This window comes from Heterocephalus glaber, unplaced genomic scaffold (genome assembly GCF_053883595.1).
Source record: "Heterocephalus glaber isolate CG9 unplaced genomic scaffold, H.glaber_assembly_v1.0 deba00000331, whole genome shotgun sequence".
Lineage (NCBI taxonomy): Eukaryota > Metazoa > Chordata > Mammalia > Rodentia > Bathyergidae > Heterocephalus > Heterocephalus glaber.
Window position 1 is genome coordinate 64,301,080 of NW_028258142.1, and position 21,305 is coordinate 64,322,384.

General features: G+C 48.7%; 1 protein-coding gene across 7 annotated transcripts in view; it reads left to right on the forward strand.

Annotated features, from left to right (window-relative positions):
- The window catches only part of Ptprm (protein tyrosine phosphatase receptor type M), a 675,227-nt gene that overhangs the window by 14,381 nt on the left and 639,541 nt on the right, over window positions 1-21,305 (forward strand). The window contains exon 1 of one of the 7 annotated variants that reach the window (XM_087189950.1): window positions 19,302-20,740. The exons of the other annotated variants lie outside the window; for them this stretch is intronic. The gene's annotated coding sequence lies outside the window, so the exon portion shown is untranslated. Of the gene's footprint in view, window positions 1-19,301; window positions 20,741-21,305 lie in introns of those variants that run through there. 7 annotated transcript variants of the gene reach the window in all.

The window sequence follows — 21,305 nt, forward strand, 5'->3', positions numbered from 1 at the left end:
AGGCCCGGGAGTAGTGTTTCTGGAGCCCTGAGAGTGGATTCTGCTCCTGGGTAGCCTGTGGCCTGCGTCCGGTCTGCTAGCTGGGATGGAAGCCTTGGAGAGGCGAGTGGGCCTTAGAGTAACCCCCAGGAACCTGGAAGGACTGGGCAGTTCAGAGGACCCGTTCATGAAGTCACTTCCTCCGGTGTCCCCATGGTTGGCCTCGGTTCCCTGGACTTGTTGCTTCTGGCCTTAGCTTTGTTCAACATGGTGGGGCCTGTTTCTCCTTCAGGTAAACACGCCCCGCGCCCCGGTCACTGCCTTCTGTTTCCTTGTAAGTGGGGGTTGCTGCTAAGCTGGCATTCTTCCTTTCGGGGTGCCTCTGAAAGTGGGAGGCTTAGTCCATGCTGGGCCACCCCTGCTGTAGAGAAACTGGGCCTCAGTTTCATGCTCTAAAACTGAACTTGGTGGCGAACAATCCTTAGCAATGGGAAGAGGATCCAAGAACTGGTTGCAAGCATGTTCTTTTCCAAAAATAATACTTCTGCTGTAAGCAATGCCCGCAGCCTTCTCTTGTGAATTCCGAGCCAGAAGCTGATGATGGGAGGGTGCCTAGCCTGGGGTTTGCCCCAAGGCAGCTCACTGAGGAATGCAGGGGTACCTGCTCAGCTGACCTTTGCTTGGAAATAGAGCAGAGATGAGAGAGGCCAGGCAGGTGCAGCCCAGCCCGCAGGAAGGAAGGCCCGGGCCAACCTGAGGCCTGGCTGCAGCTTTGCAGGGAGCAGCTGCCCACAGGCATCCTGCAGTGCAGCCAGAGGGGACACATCCAGTCTTCACCTCTCCTGCAGCTGAGTTTTCCTCCCGTGCTGCTTTCTGGGTGAGATTTTGGAGGCTGGGGTCCTGTACTGGGGTAGATGCTGGAGGGGAAGGGCCCAGTAAGGCGCAGAGAGGAATAGGCTTTGAATAGTTTTTATTTTATTTTTTCAACCTCGTCAGCTAGTTGATGTTGGCGGCTTGGCCCCCTTTCCTTCTGTCCCCTGTAGACACGTTTGCTGTTGCATTTGAGGGGTGGCTTTGTGCAGGATTGGAATTTGGCCAGAAGTGGGAAACCTGTGGGGGTTTTTGAGTGAAAAGTGTGGCTGCTCTTTTATTCCTATGCTTGATAGCAAGGTCCTGGGGTTTCTTTTTCCCCCACTTTCTTTCTCTCTTCTCTACTACCTCTTGCAATAGTTTTAGAAGAAAGGGATGAAGCGGAGTGGTACGGGTCCCCACAGAGCTGCTGCTGCTCCTTGAGTAGTGCACAGGCCACCTGCAGGGTGGGGTGGGCAGTGAGCGCTGGTGCAGGGGCAGCTGCACTGCCTGTGTGCGGTGCTGGTCCGTGCGTTCCTCTGCGCAGCGGTACGTGAGTATCACTGTGTCCTACAGCAGCGGGACACCTGATGCTCCCTGAACTCTTACCATTCCTAGGCACTGTCTGAAGTGCTTCTTCATATGTACTGCCTGACTTGGTACTCGCAGCAGCCTCAGTTACTCCTCTGTCACAAGCCAAGAAGTAACCAGAGAGGCTAAGCCAAGTGACCCAAAGCAGGGAGATTGTAAGGGGCAGAGTTTAGGTTTGAACTTGACCAACTGGACTCCGAAGCAACTATGCTACAGTACAAGGTTGTGCATACTTGACCCAAAAACGTAAATTCTAACCCTTTTGAGTCCCAGTAGGATGCCTTCTTGGAAAATGTCACACCTGGGATCACGTTGTGGGTCGCAGTTGTTACTCAGGTGCCCTAAAACTATTGTGTAAAGTTTCAGGCTGTGTGTACAACATTTATATGAAACATTCCTGTTGCAACTTGGGTCCGATCCCTAAGATGTATCATTATATAAATGCACATGTTCCCAAATCCAACACTATTTGAAATCCAAAATACTTCCGGTCCCAAGAATGTAAGGAGTACTGAGCAGGTGTAGAGTACTTCACCACTCTGCATACACTGGGAGTGCTACCTGCTGCAGGTTCCAGGTCCTGTGCTTGCTTGTGCGCTTCCCTTTACTGTTCAGTCAAGAGTCTGGTCAGTGTGGACAGTGGTTGGGGTGCAGAGCACTTGGGCACCTGCCTGGTGGGGTGAGGGGAGCACCAGCCTTGGGGACCCTTCTGCAGCTCATTCTCTTGGTTTTGCAGGAGGACTTTCAGACAGTCAGTGGAGAAGCTTGCTAGTTCTGAAGGCTGTATTGTGACACAGCTACCAAAGCTGTTATGTATGGTCAGGTGTGAACTGGAGTAGATAACTCAGCACCGGACCTGGTCCTAGTGAAATGGTTTTCCGGGTAGGAGGCTGCTGGTAGATGCTAAGTCTGCTGGGTTGGGGCCCTGATGCTGGGTGCTCTCCTTACTTTGATGCTTGTATCTTCAGTAAAAGAATTCTGGAGCTAGGGATTTAGCTCAGCAGTGGAGCACTTGCCTCGCACGCACTGGGCACTGGGTTCCATCTGCAGCACCTCAAAGAACAAAAAATTAGGAGTTGTCTTTGCACATTGGTAAGTTAGTCGCATCTGAAATTTTCATCATGTTTTTATAGTTCAGAATAAGAGAATTCATGCTCCATGGTGAATGCTGATTTTTTAAAATAAAACTTTTACAAAGATCTGTTAAAGGTATCCACAGAAAGAGAAGACAGATTGATACCCTGCATTGTCCATTTGAAAACACAAACAATCTTTTTATTTATTTGAGAGAAATTTTACTACTTCATTTATTTTTCCTTGAATGGGTAGTTCCATTTTACTTCTCCATAGAATTGTATCATATTATAATGTTTTTAAGGTTGGAAGTCTTTTACTGATTATTTGCCAAACTTCACTATAGCAAAAATATGTAGAAAATTGAAATTTTAACTCCATCTTTAATTTATGGGAGTATAAAGCTTTAAGTGCTACATTTTTCCAGTTGAATTACCACTGAAATTATTAATGCACAGTTGAATCATTGTTAAAATTTATTGGGAAAGTGTTTCAGAAATCGGTTGGGCTATAAAAAATTAGTTCATGTATCTGTGGATAGATATTATTTACTGCTAGAGTTAAATTGGATTAAGCACCAAGTCTGTTTCCATTTTTCATAAATATGTGCTGAGAACATTTGTTCCTATAAAAAGACAGATAGGGTTAGAGGGAATTTTGTTATGGAGGCACCATTTCTTCAGATTCAAGTTGCATACCAAAAGTTACATCTTTATTTAACATCAAAAATTATTTTTAATGACCTACAAGTTGACATTTCATTAATTTTCAAAATTATTGGAAGCAGCTAGTCTAAGGGGTTCACATCCAATCCTGTACCGTATCTTCTTCTCATTTGTTGGGAACTACACCAAGAACTGCCAAATTTATAGTCACTGCTAATTGCACCTGTTCCTATTTTTTTTAACTTAAAGGCAGCTTGTTTATAAAATACATATAAATGGTAGTGAAATCAAAAATAATGTTGTTATTTGTACTTTAGCAAATTCATGCTTCAAGTATACATATGTTTATATTGTAATATATTTTATCTATGCAAAGAGACGACTTAGGCTGTCCATGAACAAGAGCTGCCTTTGCTCTGATCAGCAAAGCGGCCTTCCTGAAGTTTGCCAGTCACGCTGGTCTTACATTCTATGAGAGAAGATTTCAGCTTTTAAAGTTCGAGTACATTTTAATTGGTGTTTTAAGGAAAAAATTTAAAGTGCTAAGAAAGAATGACAGACTACTTAAAGCAGTTTGTGGTGCAGCCATATAAAAATGGTACAGATTTAAGAGAATTATTTTTGCAATAAGTTATAAAAGCATAACAAATCTATTATTTCACTTGAATTTATATGGATGTAATACAATGAACACCTAAACTTATGAAATATTTTAAAGTGATTACATTGACAAAACAGGCTGTTTTTCTGTTAAATATGTGTGAATGTATATAGTGAATTCTGGTGTCTGACTTTTGAGAATAATTGAGTAAGAACCCTGTACATACCTTCAGAAATAACTGCATTCATTTCCAAAGACTTCAGGATCCAACTTTGTATGTGATTCCGATGTATTAAATAAAAGAGAGGTCGGTATATGCTGCCAAGAACAGATTGTCAGAGCGGGCAGCATATTCTGGTTAAGAAGTACAAACAAACATTTTATGAGCATTAATTATCATTGGAAAAATTACTACTTAAATGAGTATTTAATCAAGCAGACTTTATCTTATAATACAGCACACACCAAATCTAAACCAAGTCTCATATTTTTATTTGTGAGATTTTCTGGTATAATTTGAAAAAGTTACGAAGCATTGGGCTGAAAAGTGTCACTGTCGGGAATCTACACTTTTTAGGTTTCTCGAAGGTGCCTTCCTTTCCAGCTAGTGTCCTGTTTGAGTTTGAGTACCCATGCTCACAAGAAAGAACCCTTGCACTTAGGTGCACTTACACATGCTTTTCGTGTGTAGTGCTTGCTGGTCACCTTCTCTGTGTGGCTTTCCGCTGTGAAACGCACCCTTTGGCCATGGCTGGTGAAGGGAGGTGGTTGGGTTATTTATATAGCACCTGTGGTGGGCTGAGATACTCTGTCTTCAGTGCAGAGTTCCATCCTTCAGTGGAGTACAGGTAGAGTTGGGGTCCATAGCGTGTAGCCTTGACTTGTCTAGATGGAGACTTTACTGTTGGAAAGTGTGACCTTCAAGAGGGAGAAGCCATGGTGAACTCTGCTTCACAGTAACTCAGTTGTGTGACTTTGGCAAATATTTCATGCCCTTCTGCCTCAGCTACCCCTTTGGAATCAAAGCAAGTAATTATGACTTAAGATTATTTAGCTGTGAGACTTTAGTGTAGAATCACCAGTACATTCACCCCTCAGTATCTTGGGAGGCTCAGTTCCAGGACTCCCACAGGTGCCAGGGTCCAAGGATGATATCCTCCAGTGACTTAGGGTACCTAGTACAATGTAAATGCTGCATAAATAGCTGCTGTGTTGTATTTTGAAGGGGATAATGGTGAGAATAAAAAGCCTGTATATTTTGCATAGATGCAACATTTTTTTCTGAATATTTTCAGTCAAGATTGGTTGTGCCCATGAATGCAGAGCCTGCAGACAGGGAGGACCGATGCAATTAGATGGACACTCAGCAGTGGTGGTATCAGTCACTGCTCACTAGAGAAACAGACTTAATGTAAGATAGACAAGTATATGTTAGAATTTACAAGGCAGACTTTCAGTGGCCACCTGCAGAGTCACGTGTGGAAGAGAGCGAAAGGGTTACTGGAGATCTGAGGGATCCAGTCAGAGGTTAAATGAGCTCACCACAGTGCCCCATGCGAGTCCACATCAGGAGGCTGAAGAGCCTGCGCCAGAAGCCAGGAGACAATGTCCAAGGTGAAGGTGAAGACAGGAGCTCCCTCAGAAACAGAAGTGAGCCTTCCTTCTTTGTTTCCCTTTTTTCCATTCAGGCTGCAAATCTATTGGATGGTGCTGCTCACACCCAAGGTGGGCCTTCCGTTGTCCACACTCAGAACTGTGCTACGCCAATCAGTGGGCTAATCTGGGGCCACACACCCTTGCTCCCAGTATGCACACCTGCAATCCCGGTGCCTCCCAAAGCCCCACCTATGAGCCTGTGAGGCTTGGGTGACATCTAGGTATGAGCCAGGACACTATGAGCACTGTGCATGGGGCTGGAGAGACGTGCAGCTCAGTGAGTTTACCTTCTGGGCAGCCGACAGTTTCTAGCTGAATTCTCACCTTGTTCCAGAAAGCAGAGCTTCGAGAGAACAAGCAGCACACAGAGCTGTAGAGATGTGTAAAACATCCTGCGTGCCATGGTGTCACTCAGGGACCTCACTTTGTTCAGTGTGGTCTTCCTGGGTCTCACCAGGGACATGGGTGGTGGGTCACCTGATGGGTGATGTTGAGAGCTCAGCATCTTGTGAGTTCCACAGAGCAGTAGTACAGCCTTTGTCACCATGCTAGGGAAGGCAGTAAAACACGGGTTTGGATGCTGGTCTTTTCTACTCACAGGAAGTCCAGTGTTGTCTTCAGTTGTCTTTCAGGAAACAAGGCTGGCCTCTAGTAAGTACCTGAATAATTGTGCATGAGGGTAAAGTAATGTGCTTTAGTGGACTGAGGAGGAGGGTGATGTCCTGGGTCACTGAGGCCCATCCATTGGGCAGTGGCTGTTTCCAAGGTGATGGATCCTGTAATAGGGTGAGAAGATGGCCCATTGGGATGCTCAGCAGAGTGGAACCTTATCCAAATATGACCAGTGTGTCTGAGGAAACAAGAGCGAATACACTCAAAGGGTGCCCTGGTGCCATCTGCATGAAGGTATTATTTGGAGATGGAAAAACACCTAAATATCCAACAGTAGACATTGGATTCAATAAATCACGGTATATTTACATAGTAGATTGCTATGCAGTCACTAAGAAGATGACAAAGAGAAAGGATGTGAGGTAACACAATACGGTGATCTAGGGCCAAACCTAGTGACAAAAATCACGTGTATAGGAAAATGCCTCTTGTGCTTAATTAGTTAACATGTTCTTGAAAAACATGAAAATGTATAGATCGCAGACTAACGGTGATTTTTTTTGGTACCAGGGTTTGAACTTGGGTCCTTACACTTGCGCAGCAGGTGGCGAAACCACTGAGCTAAATCCCCGGCCCAGCAGTGGTGATTTTTAATAGTGTGTGTTGGTATTTTTGTTTTCTTTCAACTTTTCTGTGTTTACCAGTCTTCCTTCAGTAGCTTAGCTATCTGTCTTATGATGAGAGAAAGTTATTTAAAATAGTAATTATGTAAGGCAGAATCTGTGAGTATTTTACTCAGTACAGAGCTATGGTGGTTTTGTGAGTATGAACTGGCAAAGAGGGATGATCATGCCCCACGCTTAGAAACTGCACAATGCAAGAGGAACATTTCCTGGTGCCAGAATTTATGTCCATTTTTCTCCTCTCTGAAATGTATAAGACACAAAAGATGCAGCGTACAGATGGAGGTGTGAAAACTCATTGCAGTGTGATTTTTTTTGCAGCAGAATTTGCCCTTAGCTGGTTGTGTTCTCACCCTCCTTTGGCTGGTTTTCCTCTGGAATTGCTTCTTTGCCGGGGTGTTAATGGATTGGTTAATTTGTGAGCAACACTCCTAATTGTATTAAATCTCTACAGCCTTATTAAGCGCTTGTGCAGGATTAGATCCGAGAGCTTAGGGGAGCAGTGTGCCAGTGGCCAGAGGGTCTCCAGGCGGACAGCGAGCCCGGGCACTAATTAAGACCTCTGCTCCCCATCCACAAAGCAAAACCCCACCGCCATGGGCTCAGAAGTTCTAAGGCACACATCAGTGTCAGTGCTTGTGTCTTAAGTGCCCATTTAGGCGAGAACATGCAAGCCAGCCTGCTCTTTTTATTTAGATCTGTGGGGATTTACTTTTATTTGGGGGAAAAGAAATAAGCAAGAATTAACAAAATCTCAGAAGTACTATATATATTAAAAAAAAATTCTGGTTTCTCTTGATTATGTTTAGGCACCAGGCTAGAGGTATTCTGTGCTTTAAGGAGGAGCAGAAAAGTTTCAGAGAGTATAATTGGGCCATGTCTATTTTGAACACCAAGGATCATGGTCTGGAAGATACTGATTCCTTGGAACTGTCATTGACAGCTGCTCTCTTCTGCAGTAGGGTGCTGGACCCCACCTCTCAGACTCTGCTGTGTGCTGAGAAGTGGAGGCAGGCAGGAAGGGGGCAGGAGGCTAATTCCAGCCTCGGGGGCCCTGCCCTGGGTCCCATTGCTTCTATATCCATCCCATGCCTTGTACAGTACATACCTGCTCCTTCCCTCGATTTAGGGTTTGTTACTCCACATTGTCATAACAGCAGTGGAATTCCAAGTAAAATGTTTAGTAGCCTGCTTGCTTCATTTAAAGTTGTTTGTTCCTTTTACTGTATATTTGAGCATTTTTCAGTGATAAATACTGCAGTACCTGAAAGGATGGAAACCAGTCCAACCCAGCAGCAGCCAGATCGCCTCCTTTCTTAGCAGCTCCGCTCTTCCTCCCTGGAAGTGTTTCCTGGCCGTCACTGTTGGTTTCAACGGGGGGATCCCAGACGTTTTCAGAGCCGCCTGGGCAATAGAAAAATAAAGGCTTTCGTGAATCTTTAGCGAATCATGGTTTCTAGAATCCATGTTGCTGAGGCGATGCAGGCTGGCAGTGATGTGGTTTGCATGTTGCATGCGTCCCCAGTGGGTCATGTGCTGGACGGAAGCTTAGTCCCCAGGGCAGCTCAGTGTAGGGGCCTGGGTCTTTGGGGCACGGCCGTGCAAGAGATGGATGTGGCCCTCCAGGGACCTGGTCAGCTCCCGAGGGCAGGTAACGAAGAGCAGGTGCGGCCCCTGGTCTCTCAGCCTTCTGCTCTGGCTCCTGTGTCCCCGATGCTCACCACCCTCCCCTTCTCACTTTGCTGTGTTGTGAGGCAGCCAGGGCTCCCCCGCCAATGCCACACAGACGAGGCCACCTGATTTTGGACTTTCCAACTTCAAAACTGTGAGCTACAGAAACCTTCCTGTGTGAAGCACTCGGCCTCAGGTATTGTGTTGTGGCAGCACAGAGTGGACCAATACAAAGAGTCAAAACAGGGTGGAGAGGAAAAAGAGGACAAGGTGTCGGGAGTGCCAGTTCTTTGCCCTTCCATCCGCCGGGTCAGCCGATGCACGGTGATGTCCGAGGGTGTCCCCACACGTGTCCTGTCCTTTGCTGTGCAGGCCTGGGGTTTCTTCTCCCCTGAATGTGTCTGCCTGAGAGAGAGGAGTGCTGGATTTCACAGTGCCCTTGCAGGGCACACTGTCAGAGAGATCTCACACCTAAGACCGCCCACTGGCCCCAGCTCTGAAAAGCCCACCACCACCTCATGGTGCCACGACTGAGGACTGAGCCTTGGACACGGGCCTTTGAGGCTGTCTTCCAGGGCATACCAGTGGGAGTTGGAAGGGGCAAGATAAAAAAGCCCTTTGCTTTGGAGCCTTTCCAGTGGGTTGAAGAAAGCATCTGAAGGCTCTTTCCAGATTTGTGAGAGGAGGAAAAGGAATATGGTGTCCAGCAGGACCTGGATTTGAACAATTTCTCGACCTTTCCAGAAGGTTCCTTCTGTTCTTTTTAGGTTTTCTGTCTCCCTGTAATGATTTAAACATTTCCCATTGTTTTTCAGTCTGTTAAATGCATAGGATGCTTCCTGGAGTAAAATCCGTGGCAAGGAGCTTGTGTGAAGGGACAGCTTAGTTAATAATTGCTGGTGTGGAGCCTTCTCTGCCTCTGCTGCTCCCCCCTTAATTGGTTGAGTATTAATAAACTCATGGTTTGTTTCAAGGGCACAGCGAGCTTTTAATGGTCTGATAGAAATTTCAGGAAGAAAACTAAAGAATTAACATAATAAATAATTATTGCTTGCAGGGTTTTTGTTGTTAAGATAATAAAATGTTAAAAAGCAAGCCACTTGAGCAGAAGGTAATTGCCCTGACAGGCGCCACCCCGGCAGCACCCACAATGAAGCAGCCCTTCCCTGGGCGTCCGCTGGACCTGCGCCCTGGAGACCTGCTTGCCTGCATTATGGAAATGTACTTTTCCTATCAGCAGAGAAGAATGAAACTCCAGGCTTCTAATTAATCTTGGCTGACGTTTGATTTCATACCCAAGTTAAAGGCAAGAGGCGGGGGAGCTGCGGCCTCCCCACGTGCATGACCACAGGCAAATCTCTCCATTAATGTCACATTGCATCTGTGTGTCTCTCGGTGGCTGCCACATGTCAGTCCTTAGTGCATTAGCAATCAGTTACGTCCACTTTCTGCCCGCTGCTTCCCAGTGTGAAGAAATGGCCTTGCAGAAATTTTCCTTTGCAAGCCTTTAACCTTGACCCTCTGGATGAATGACATCAGGGTCTTGCTCAGATGCCTGCTTGCCCCTCCTACTCGGCCTCTTGGTGCGGGTGGCCATGTGTCCCAGTACCCAGAGATGGCCACCGGGGTGCTGGAAGTCTGTGCAGCTGGTCTAAGGTTTGCAGGAAGTGAGTGGGAGAGCTGAGGTGGGGCCAGGACTTCTCAGGGATTTGAACACATTTTCCTAAGGGGTCAGAGAGTTCTTGGAGGATTCAGTTAAGTCCTTTCTCTCTCTCTCTGTCCTCTAGGCTAGTTCCCATGCATGTTAGGGAAGTAGTAGATATTTTCAGCTGAGCAAGGGAAGCCAGTTCAAGTTGTGGAGGGCACAGTGGCCCGAGTTCCAGTGCACTTCAGTGAAGTGCGTCAGGAGGACATAAGAGCGCGCCTGGCGTCAGAGTGGAAGAGAAGGCGTGTGCACCCTTAACGGTGGGCGCAGCCACCCGGTGCTTGTGCTAGCAGGGAAGGGGAGGGACCCTTCTGTGAGCCTGGATTGGTCTCTGGTCGCTGCTCCAGGTGTCCACCCAGGTGAGAGTGAATGGTTTCTTCTGACTGCGACAGTGTTGTGATCAGGGTGGCAGCAGTGTCTGTAGCTTTCTTTTTCAAAACTTATAAATGGAAGGAATCACTTGAAACTGCTCAGTGAGAAGCTGAGTGTGGTGGTGCATGCCTGGAATTCTGGCTCTCAGCAGGCTGAGGTGGGCGGATTGCTGTGAGTTTGAAGCCAGCCTGGGCTACACAGTGAGTCCGAGGCCAGCCGTGCACTACATGCTACGGTATACACCACATACTGCCTCTCTAAAGAGAAGAAAAGAAACCGTCCAGTGAGAGCAGCTCCGAGGGAGGCGGCAGTGAGCAGTAGCTGGTTTAGTTTAGGGAAGATCTCGGCACACCCGGTGGGGTATACAGTAGCTTATTTCCTAACTGATCGTCCTCCTCGCCCAGGTCTCTGCCCTCCTTGCCCGGGTCTCTGCCCTGTGTCCCTGCAGTCAGGTCAGCGGGGCATGGACCCGGGCAGCGTCTTCCCAGCTGCAGAGGACCTGGGAACACCATGATGCTGGGCCCATGCAGTGGCGACTGCCAGGCTGCATATGAGCAGGAGCTGGGCCATCTCCTGGGTGTGCACAGGGCTGGACTGTGATCCCAGAGCTGCCCATAGGTTCTATGACGGGGTGGGTTTTGCTTGGGGCTTTCTGGAACAAGTGTGGACCAGGAGCCACCATGCTGATAGGAAAACCAACCACAGGGAGGCAGAGAATTGAAGCAACCGCCCTGATGGTCCTGATGTGCCTCCAAGGAGGGATTGGCTGTGGAATGCACTTCTAAGTGCAGTGGACCCTCAAGTTACAACCAGCCTCACATAGGAATAACTTGAGTTACGACTGGCATATTAGTTTTAACTTAGGACCAAAGTGTTGAGTTACAATCTGCATGCTGGGCTTTCCTTTGTGGGGTTAACTGAGAAATCCTGGGGCAGTGTCTAAGAACACTGAGATCTGCCTCTGTGCAGGAGAGAGACTCTGAAGGCTGTGTAGAGGAACCTGAGCCTCCACTGACCCTGTGGTGGATGACACTCTCCCTATAGCAGAGTCCATGGCTTGCAGCTTGACAGTGGTGATGCTGAGGAGCTGGTGGAGGAGCACGCAGAGGAACTGTCCACAGAGGAACGTTAGCAACTTCTGGCTAAGCAACAGAAAATGGCAGCTGAGGAGCTTTCTGAGGAGGAGCGGGAGTATCAACAACCAGTGCAGCAAAGTTCTGAAATAAGGGAAATCCTGAAAATAATGGACAGAGCTACAAACATTTGTAGAGAAGACCCACCCAGATAGAGATAAAGCCAATTGCTGCATTCACTTGCTTATGTCATGTCATACTACAGAAGAGTGTTAAAGAAAAGACAGAAACAGACAACCTTAGACCAGTTTTTAGTTCTGAGAAGGTTGAGATCTAGTGAGCCAGAAGCAGGTCCGAGTGGGCTGCAGACTCTCCCCAGGAGAGAAGGACACCAGAGAGCTTGATGTTCCTATGGAAGGGGCCACAATAGCCCACCTTCCATTTCACCCTCCCTGCCAGTCAAAGACGTCAGCCTGAGTGGTGAGGACATATGAAATTGTTCTTTCTGGTAAACTAGGCACATTTGATAACTCTTTGGTGAATACACTAGGGAAATTAGGTCTTTTTAGTAAATTGTGCACATTATGCAACCCTTTTTATATGAAAAAGTCAGGTAAGGGTGCTTTGGGAGTTTTGGAACGCATCATGGGTATTTCCATTATTTCTGATGGGAAGAATAGTCTTGACTTACAACCAACTTGAGTTACACTCTGCCCTCAAGAACAAATTGAGCTCTTAAGTCAAGGGTTCACTGTAAGAAGCAGATTGACATGGGGACACTGTGGCCTCTTATTGGCTCTTTGAGGGTTGGGGACGTCTGTCACACAGTGGTTCTGTCCTGGCACAACGTGCAGGCGTGAGGGGTCATTCATTAGATGACTTGTGTTTGAGAACATGGTGTCACGTCGTTGTGTCCTGAGGCCGTGTCACCTTGCATTGTCCCACAGTGACACCTCAGGTGGCAGCACCCAGACTTGGGGAGGAACGGTACTCTCTATTGTGTTGTGCTCACCGTTGCTCTCCAGTGGAGATCTCTGGGGACTGCGTCATCTCCTTGAGGCCTCATTTGGGGTCTTTGCTCTGCTCTTCTGTTCATCGGGGAATAGTTTAATGTGTGCAGTTTCTGTATGAAAGCTGGTTGCAGTTTCACTAATCAAGATGAGAATAAAACAACATTCATATAGCTCTGTGGTTTCTGTTTTGTTCTGTCTCAAAACATTGTTTTGTTTAAAAAAGCAATCCCCTATTTAAAAAAAAATCCCGTATTGTAGAGACAGGGACCTCGTCAGGGGCCGTAGGGGCTGTAGGAGGTGTGATCAGAAGGTACAGTGAACGTTTAAACGGATTTATTGCGAGAGAAGACACATTGCTATTATCTGCCCGTGAAATGTTCCCCTTCACTTTGAATGCAGACCCAAGGGGCCTTCCCCTCTTTCTTAGGAACGCTGATCTGTGAGCTCCCAGCATGTTGTAACAGAAGTCACGCTGAGGCAGTGGTCAAGGTGGTGGTGGCCTGCATCTGTCGTCATCTGTGGTGGGTGGAAGCCCTCTCTTCTCTCCCGAAAGTGGAGTCTGAGTGTTGTTATGGGAATGATTCGTCCCCTAGTTGGACGGTTACTGATGGAGCAGCTGGGAATCTGGATTTTAATGGGGAGAAGCAGGTAGGAAAGTGTAGACACTGTTCTGACCTGAGGGCAGCTTCCTTTTTCCCAGTGCCGGGGCTCGAGCTTAAGTAACAGCACTAGACCCCTAGCTGGTTTCTTTAAGTATTTTTTGGTACTAAAGTCTGTCCCCTTCCTCCCTCTGTCCACTCAGCTACAGTAAGTGGCCAGGCTGGAAGGGCGGAGAAGCCAGTGGGTCATGCATCCATGGCTGTCCTGTCCTAAGGTTATGTGTGAAGTGCTGGGTAAATGTACATCAGCATTGGACTTTCCACAAGACTTTGGAAAGCACGCTATTTAAAACAGCATGTGAATTTGTGAAGAGTATGAGAATGTAACTCAGGTGGAAAGACTCTTCCTTTAACATTGTCCACATAGAGGCAGGTCAAGATCGTGTGTCATAGCAATGTAAATAACTCCCGTTATAGCATTCGTGAACAGTGCCGTGTTCCAGGCCTGTAACAGTGCATTTTCAAAATGCATTGCATCTGGAAAAAAAAAACAATATTCCACATTTTGAAAAATGGCTTGAATAGAGAGTTCTTTTTCCTCCATTTGTGGGAACCGAACTGGGGAGTACTGTACCACTGACCTACAACTCCTGGTCCTTTTAAAAATTATTTTATTTTGAGGCAGAGTCTAGCTAAGTTGCCCAGGCTGACCTTGGACTTGCAATCCTCCTGCCTCAGGCCTTGCCAAATATATAGGGTTACAGGTGTGCACCACCATATCCAGTAGAAAGAGTCCTTTGAAATTAGAAGTTTTTGGTGTAATTTTAGACCAGATTCTTGAATAAAACAAAGATCCGCTTTTTACCAAAAAAATTCTACTTACAAGTACAACAAAAGGAAATGGTTTTTATCTTAATCCAAGTAAACATTGCTTGGTATTTCTTGTTTTAGAGCTCAGAATTATCTGGAAAATCTTGGATTTGGAAAACTCAAATGTTTATTGCAACAGTAGTTGTCTTTCAGTAAACAGCATGGCTCCAGATTCTGATCCTGTGTTTATATAACTGAAATCTGAGTTAAGTGCCTGTGACTGTACTTGAAGTTTCGATACTTACACAGGAATGAACACAGTGTAGCTCTGAAGTGAAGATAAGCATGTTTGGCTTGCACTGACACCACCCATCAGACCGATGTGTTTATTGATCATCTACTGCAGGCTCAGCTCAGAGCTCGGGTTCTTGGGATGGGGGAGAAGACAGAAGTTAGGTGATTGGAGAGAATGTTCCAGAAACAAAGTGACATTCTCTTGAAAGCAATGCTAACCTGATGTCCTGTTATGACAGGGTTCCCAACCAGAGTGCCGGTTTGTTGCATTAATGGTACTGTTGGTGTCAGCACTTTCCTTGGGAGAAGTGCTTCTGCTTATTCAACTTTTGCTTCCTGTTAGATTCTTTTTCTGCTAAACATTGCTGTTGTCTTAGCTTTGTTTTTAAATTTTTTTTGAACTGGCTTGTGGCCTGAGAATTCAGTTTCTATTTTTTTAAAGCCACTTAGAGTAAGCAAGCAAATGTGTGTCCCTTGGTACAGTAGCCAATTTAAGATGATTTATACTCACTTAGCGATAAAGTCTCATTCCTAAAGGATACGCTCGAGTGGCTGGAACTCGAGAAATGTTAAAGCACTAATATCAGGCTTCAGGCCAAATACAGATACTCTGTCTCATTCAGATTTTTGCCATTTCCATACACTCCGTGGCTTCTGTGGTGTGTATTGCTTTAGTCCTTAGGATTTGTGGGATTCAGCCAGATCAGAGATGATTCTTTAGTGATTCTCTAGATGCTGCTAAGGTTTTGTAAAAGCAAGTTATGTTAAGAGCTGCTAAAAAACCAAAGGACCTTTGAAGTCTTGATTAGAAAAGAAGATGTCTTATTGTGCTTTATGTTTTGAGATAGGGCTGAAATATTTCTAAATTGCCACGGAGCAGTTTTCAAGCTTAAAATTGAAAAAAAAAAAAAAAGGCTCAGAACCCCTGGACTGGTTGAGTTAGCAGTGCACAGCTAAGCTGCCAGAGCTGGAACGTGGATGGTACTAGGATTAGCACTAGTCTGAGTAGTCTCAGGTGAGCCTTCCAGTTGCCCATGAAAGTGCAAGTTTAATCCCTGGCCCTGCATGAGAATTGTCTAATCGAGATGCTTCTATCTTCCTGCCGGACCATGCTGCAACCCCCGACTCCTCTCCCGGAACATTGCTCCCCAGCTCGACCCCTGGACCAGTCTGAGCCACCCCCCTTGTCCGGCAGAGCCTCTACCTGTGGGAACCCCAGGTGCTTGCAGAAGTACAGCGACACACACCAGGCTGTGGACTCCATGGGCGGCAGGAGGCCCAGGGTACCTGCGATTTGTGGTGGGAGCCCTCATGGGGGAGCGCAGAGGCCTTGTCCTTTGGCTCTGTGCCCACGGCTCCTCCTGAGCCAGGGCCTCCCCAGTGTACCTCTGCTGTTCCCATGCAACTTGACCGTTCACCTCTCAGCGAGGCGCTGGGTGGAGCCCTCTTCCCTCCGGGACCCCTCCTCTTCCTACACCCTTCTGCGGCGTGACGCCTGTGATGCTTAGTGTTCTGAGTGCGTCACCCGAGCCGCCTTCCTCTGTACTCCTCACAGGCATTGCAGTGGGTAAGAGTGGGACTCTGGGGCCCGACCTCCTGGGCTTGAAACCTGCCTGGCTGCTGTTCTAGCTGTTGACCAGGGAGAGTCACGTAGTCTCTCGGAGCCCTGGATGCCTCATGGTGCAAAGTGGGGGAACAGGGCCTGGCCCAGGCTGTGGCCAGGACCAGGAGAGGCACCAAACACACGGGCCCTGGAGCAGTGGCCGCTGTGCCATCAGCGTGTGTGGAGGCTACACTGTCATCGTTAGGACCTCAGCAGTGGCGTTTCCATCTCATTCTGCCGGGCTCCCAGAAACCTACAGGGCAGGTTGGCCTCCTGCTTCCCAAGTTGCCTTGCGCATGTGACTGAGGGGAACTGACCTCACTGCACATGCATCTCGGTGGTCTGTGACTGAAATACATCACACTGACCGTAGCAAGTCAGAGTCCATGTCCTCCTGGCCACCACCCCTTGCACTCCCTTCTCCTGCCTGCTCTCCTAGCTGCAGGACGAAGCAGTGGGCTGCTGGTCAGGGTGGCATCGGGAACTCGGTGGCCTTCACCCCAGATGCAGTGTGTTCCCCCAGGCTGTGCTGTGTCTCCAGCACCACTGCGCTGCCCTGGGCGCTGTTGGGCCTCCAGGAGCTGCAGGGGTCCAGAGGACATCGCCTGTCCACCTGCAGGGCTCTGCTTGTTCAGAACAAGCTCATCCCCCGGGATGCTTGGGGCCCAGTGCACATTTGGAGAAGACGGCAGTTGCGCCTATGAGGGCCCGTGTGACCGTCCCAGCCCTGTCCTGGGTAGGACTCACTCACTGGGGCTGCACGGGCGTCTTCCCAGAGCAAAAGGAACTCACCCCGGGGACAGGCCTCCACCTGTCAGAGGCAGAAGGCGGGCTGTAATGTCTGAATGACGGCTTCTCCCGGCTGTGCAGTTTAGACACAATGTCATGGATCTTAAGTCCAGGGGCCAGGCGGGCTTTCCTCCCCTTAGCAGTTCCTGCAGGAGTGCAGAGCCAGGTGTGGAAGTTTCTCTTCTCCCTTTACTTCTTGCTCTACAAATCTCTAATTTCCCCTGGAGTAGTCGTTTCCCTGGGGCCTTCGGTAACAAGTGACCACAGACTGCTGGCGTCGAACAACAGAAGTTTAGTCTTGCGCAGTCTTCATGAAGGCCAGGAGTCTGGGGTCAAGGCCCTGGCGGTGCCGCCTCCCAGTTTCCTGGGCTGCCAGCCTTGCGTGGGGCCTTGGCGTGCAGTGCAGCACTCCAGCCCCTGCCTGGGTCTTTCCATTGCCACCTTCTTTGAGTGTCTCCCTCCCTTCTTCCCTCTGTCCCTCCCTTTTTGCAGTACAGAAGAGTAAACGTGGAGTCTTCACCCCGAGCTACATTCCCAGCACACCCCCTTTATCTGTCTATTATCTATCAATTTATTCTCTCTCTCTCTCTTTCTCTTTCTCTCTTTCTCCTGTCTTACTAACTGCCAAGGTTGGGCACAGACTTGCTATCCTTCTGCCTCAGCCTCTCAGAGTGCCAGGATTACGGGCACCTGCACCATGCCTGGCCCTGTGTGTTTCTTTTAAGGATCTTTGTTATTGGATTAGGGCCTTCCTGTATAATCAGTGATTCTCTCTATCTCAAAATCTTCAGTTATATCTGAATGGATCCTTTTCCTAAATAAGACAAGTTCCAGGGACTAGGACTTGATGTGTCTGGGTGAACATTATTCGGCCTGGGACACCCAGGTAATAGTAGCGGACCTTATGCTTATCAGTCAGTTAATCACACCAGTTTTATAAGATAATTTCAAGTCCATGAATTTTGATGATCTGATTGCTGCCAGGGATTTTTCACAGGGAGGGCACAGCAGCTCTTGAGGTGAGTCTTCGGGCTGTTAGTGGGCCAAGGACCGGGCTCCCCTGGCCTGTCCTGGTGCCCCACGGCCCCTGTGCTGAGGCGAGGACTCGGTGTGGAATGCTCGGTGATTTTCACAGCGGGTCTGCTTGGCCAGTGGGTGATGGAGCCAGCAGTGGGCTCCTGGAGGTCAGCTGCAGAGCCAGGCAGCAAAGTGGTGGCCTTGCATCAGGCCTGGTGGGGGGATTGGTGTCCTGGTTTCTTCCTCTGACTCGGGCTAAGACTGTGGCCAAGGGGGTCCACTTCTGTGAACCTGACTCAGCCTGGCCCGACCCAGGACTCTTCAGGGAGAATTAATGCCAAGGGGAATGTCAGGGGCCAGCAGAAAGCTTTGGACAAAGATTTGGTTGGCTTTGGTTGAATCTAATCCTGAAGTCTGGGTGAGCCGGGGAACTTAAATTGACGAGATATTTATGAGGAGCAATGTAACTGTAATGCATGGTACAGATGTTAAAGGAGTCTGTTTTCCACCAGTCCTACTTCCCCAGCACTGTGACCATGTATCTTAAAAATAATCTTGTTGAGCAAAAAAGATGCTTATTATTGCTTCAGTCATTTAAATATATTTTTGAATACTTGACATTAAAATATTAGGAAAAAGAGGCATTGTGAAACACCCAAGAGCTGTTTCACTGACCCTCCTTCCTTTGTGCTGTCCCTGGGGCTTTCCTCCACTATCAAATTTGTTAGGTTGAGACTCATTGCAGAACCCCGAGAGCACGTTCTTGCAGCTCTGTGTGGGGAGATGCGTTTCCCCGGCTATGTGGAGTGAGTGTGATTTGGATGTCAGGTCGGCAGTTGCTGCAGCCCTGGCCTGTTGACCTGGCAGACACCTGTGGGGCTGGGGTGGGACCAGTCCCTCCTCTCTGCTCAGCTGGCAGGGCATCTGCTTGTCCAGGACCTGCTGATTCCATCTACTCCTCCAGCGACCTTTCTGTAACTGCTGGCTGGTAGCTTTGGCTTTCAGCCGGGCAAATCTGCTCTCCAGTTCAGAGTTGGAGACTCGTCTCCTTTCAGGGATCTTGCTGTGGCACACACAGCCTGTGGAGTCCGTGAGGCTGTGACTCACAATGGAGCATTGATCCCCACTGCCTTGTGGCGCCCCGGCGCCTGCAGCAAATACACGTTCAGGCCAGAGTGAATTTGTCATGAGCGCTGGGTCCCACACGCGGGCTCTGGTCTGTAGCTGCGTGGGGGCACACATCTTCCTTACCTCATTCTTGAGGAAAGGGAGTTAAGCGCCTTACAGACTTTTGATGCCAGCCTATTTATTTATGAAATCATCCCCTTATATCAGATGTGCTGATTTTTGTTTATCAGAGGCATGAGAAATGATTTTCAGTGCGTGTATTGATCGGGATGGTTCAAGAATGGAGCCTGATCCACTTCTTCTGAGATTTACTAAAATTGACTTTCTTTGGGAGACCGAAAAATCATCCAGGCTGCGAATGAGTTGTTCCAATTCTTTTCATGCCGAGCAAGGTTTCAGGCTAAATTTGGGACCTCAGGATTCAGATTTAGGACCTGGCAAGTTGAGAGCAAGACACACGGCTGCCTGGCTACACGCCCGACGCGACGCAGGAGGTAAGGCCAGAGTTGGTGGTGGGGTCTGGATGAGGCTGCTGCTTTGCTGCAAAAACAACAGCAACAGAAACCTGCTTCATGAGCAATGTGTGCTGAAATGAAGAAAGCAGAGGTTCTGTGCTAGAGGAAATCCAGGGAGTCTGTGCACCACAGTAGCGCCTGGGAATGCTCATTTCAGTGCCAGTGACTCTGAAGGGGGCCTGGCTGCAGGGGAAGTTTGCGAGTGGGCTTTTCTGGGGAATGTCAACGATGCTGTTTCTGAACGTGGGAGGAATGTGTGCGCTGAGGAGGAGGAAGGAGCACACTGATTATAAACTTCATTTCACCATCAGCACCTGGGGAGATATGTAGTCGGCTGTGACTGTACTCAACTACCCATTCAGGGTTTGGCTTTCAAAGGACATTGGGAAGTGTCCTGTCCCCTGGTGCCACCCGCCTTCCATGGAAATGCAGGAGGGAGTGCAGCGGGCTGGGTGCTCCAGCGGTGAGATGGGCTGCTCTTTTGATGTAGTTTGGACGGGTGACCCAACAGCCTGATACTCAGTTTCTGGTGGTGGACACTACTCTACAATTGCCATCCCGTTAAGGCTGTCATAGTGAGTGAGACCTTGTCTTAGAAAAACAATAGGCTGGGGATGTAGCTCAGTGCAGAGGCCCTGGCTTCAATCCCCACTACCTCAACAGAGAAACAAAAACCAGAAAAAAGCTGTCATAGTTGTCCAAAGTAGTTTTGGACCTTCTCTTATGGCAAAATTTGGTGGTCTTGGAATGTTGAAGAAAGTTCCAATCTAACACACATGCGTTTTTAGTGGGATTAACCAAGTCAGTTTTACCCACCAGACCACTAATACATATCATGTAGTAGAGAGTCTGTGCTTATATAAAGTTTTAGCGATAAAGACCTCGAAACTGGCTGTGTTATCATCCTGTCATTTTTTATTTTAGAAGTCAGCATGTGTCACTGCCCCCCCCTTTTGTTAGCCTGCTGCATAGCTGAAAGTTTCCAGGAACACAGGCATTCTTACAGCACGTCCGCATCGTCTTCTCTCGTAGACTCAGAAAGGAACCAGGGCCTCCCAGCTGGTGGGCTGGCTCAGGCCTGACTCCTTGCGTGTTGCAGGACTGGTTTCCGGCTGTTGTGCACTCTCACTGGGGTGGAGGAGTCCATGTTCATCTGAGGTGTGATCCTGAGGTAGCTTCGTGTCGCTCGGCATGTGATACGCACACCCCACTGCAGGGTGGAGTTGTGGGGTGACCTGGGGGAGGTCTCCTGTGTCACCTGACCCTCTCCAGGGCAACTCCTCCTGCTGGGCACACACCCAGGGATGATCGGAGGGCCGAAGAGTAGGACGGGCAGAGGCTGTGGCTGGGCATGAGCCGAGCCTGGAAGTGGGGAGGCAGGAAGCTCTCTGGAGCCCTCCTGGAGGTCGCTGATCTCTTCACCTGCCCTCTGCACCCCAAGGTAGGCAGCGGCCCGAGCCCCTTCCCAGATGGAAGTCAGGGTGGTGCTCTGCCTGCCTGCTCCCTGCCCCCGCTGTGGCCCGAGACCAGCACCATCTTTCAGAGCCTCAGGACCGGGCCAGGGCGGCGGCTCATGGGGCACTCAGCAGGCTGAGCCTGGCTCTGTCTCTGAACTGCACAGAGCACAGCAGGGCTGGTGAGGGGCAGGGCCCATGTGGGGTTCCTGGGGGAGGGCCTGGCTAACGCTGGTAGCTGGACGATCAGTCACCACCCTTATTCCCTGGACGCAGAGGTTTGGGAACCCTCAAGGGCCAGGAAAGAGGCCGTGTGTTACCGTGGTTGCTTCTGGAGTCCGTCGCCCTGGGAGGGGAACCGAGGCTGTTGAGTGCCCAGGGGTGCCAGGCCCAGGGATGTGGTTGCAGCATCATCTCATTAATGTGCACAGACCCTCACCCAGTCTGATGGTGTCTCGGCTCATGCCCTGGCGAGGCGTGCTCAGATGTGCAGATTGCCTCTCCAGACAGCTGCTGCGGGGTCAGCCCCCTCGGCACAGACCACAGCTTATC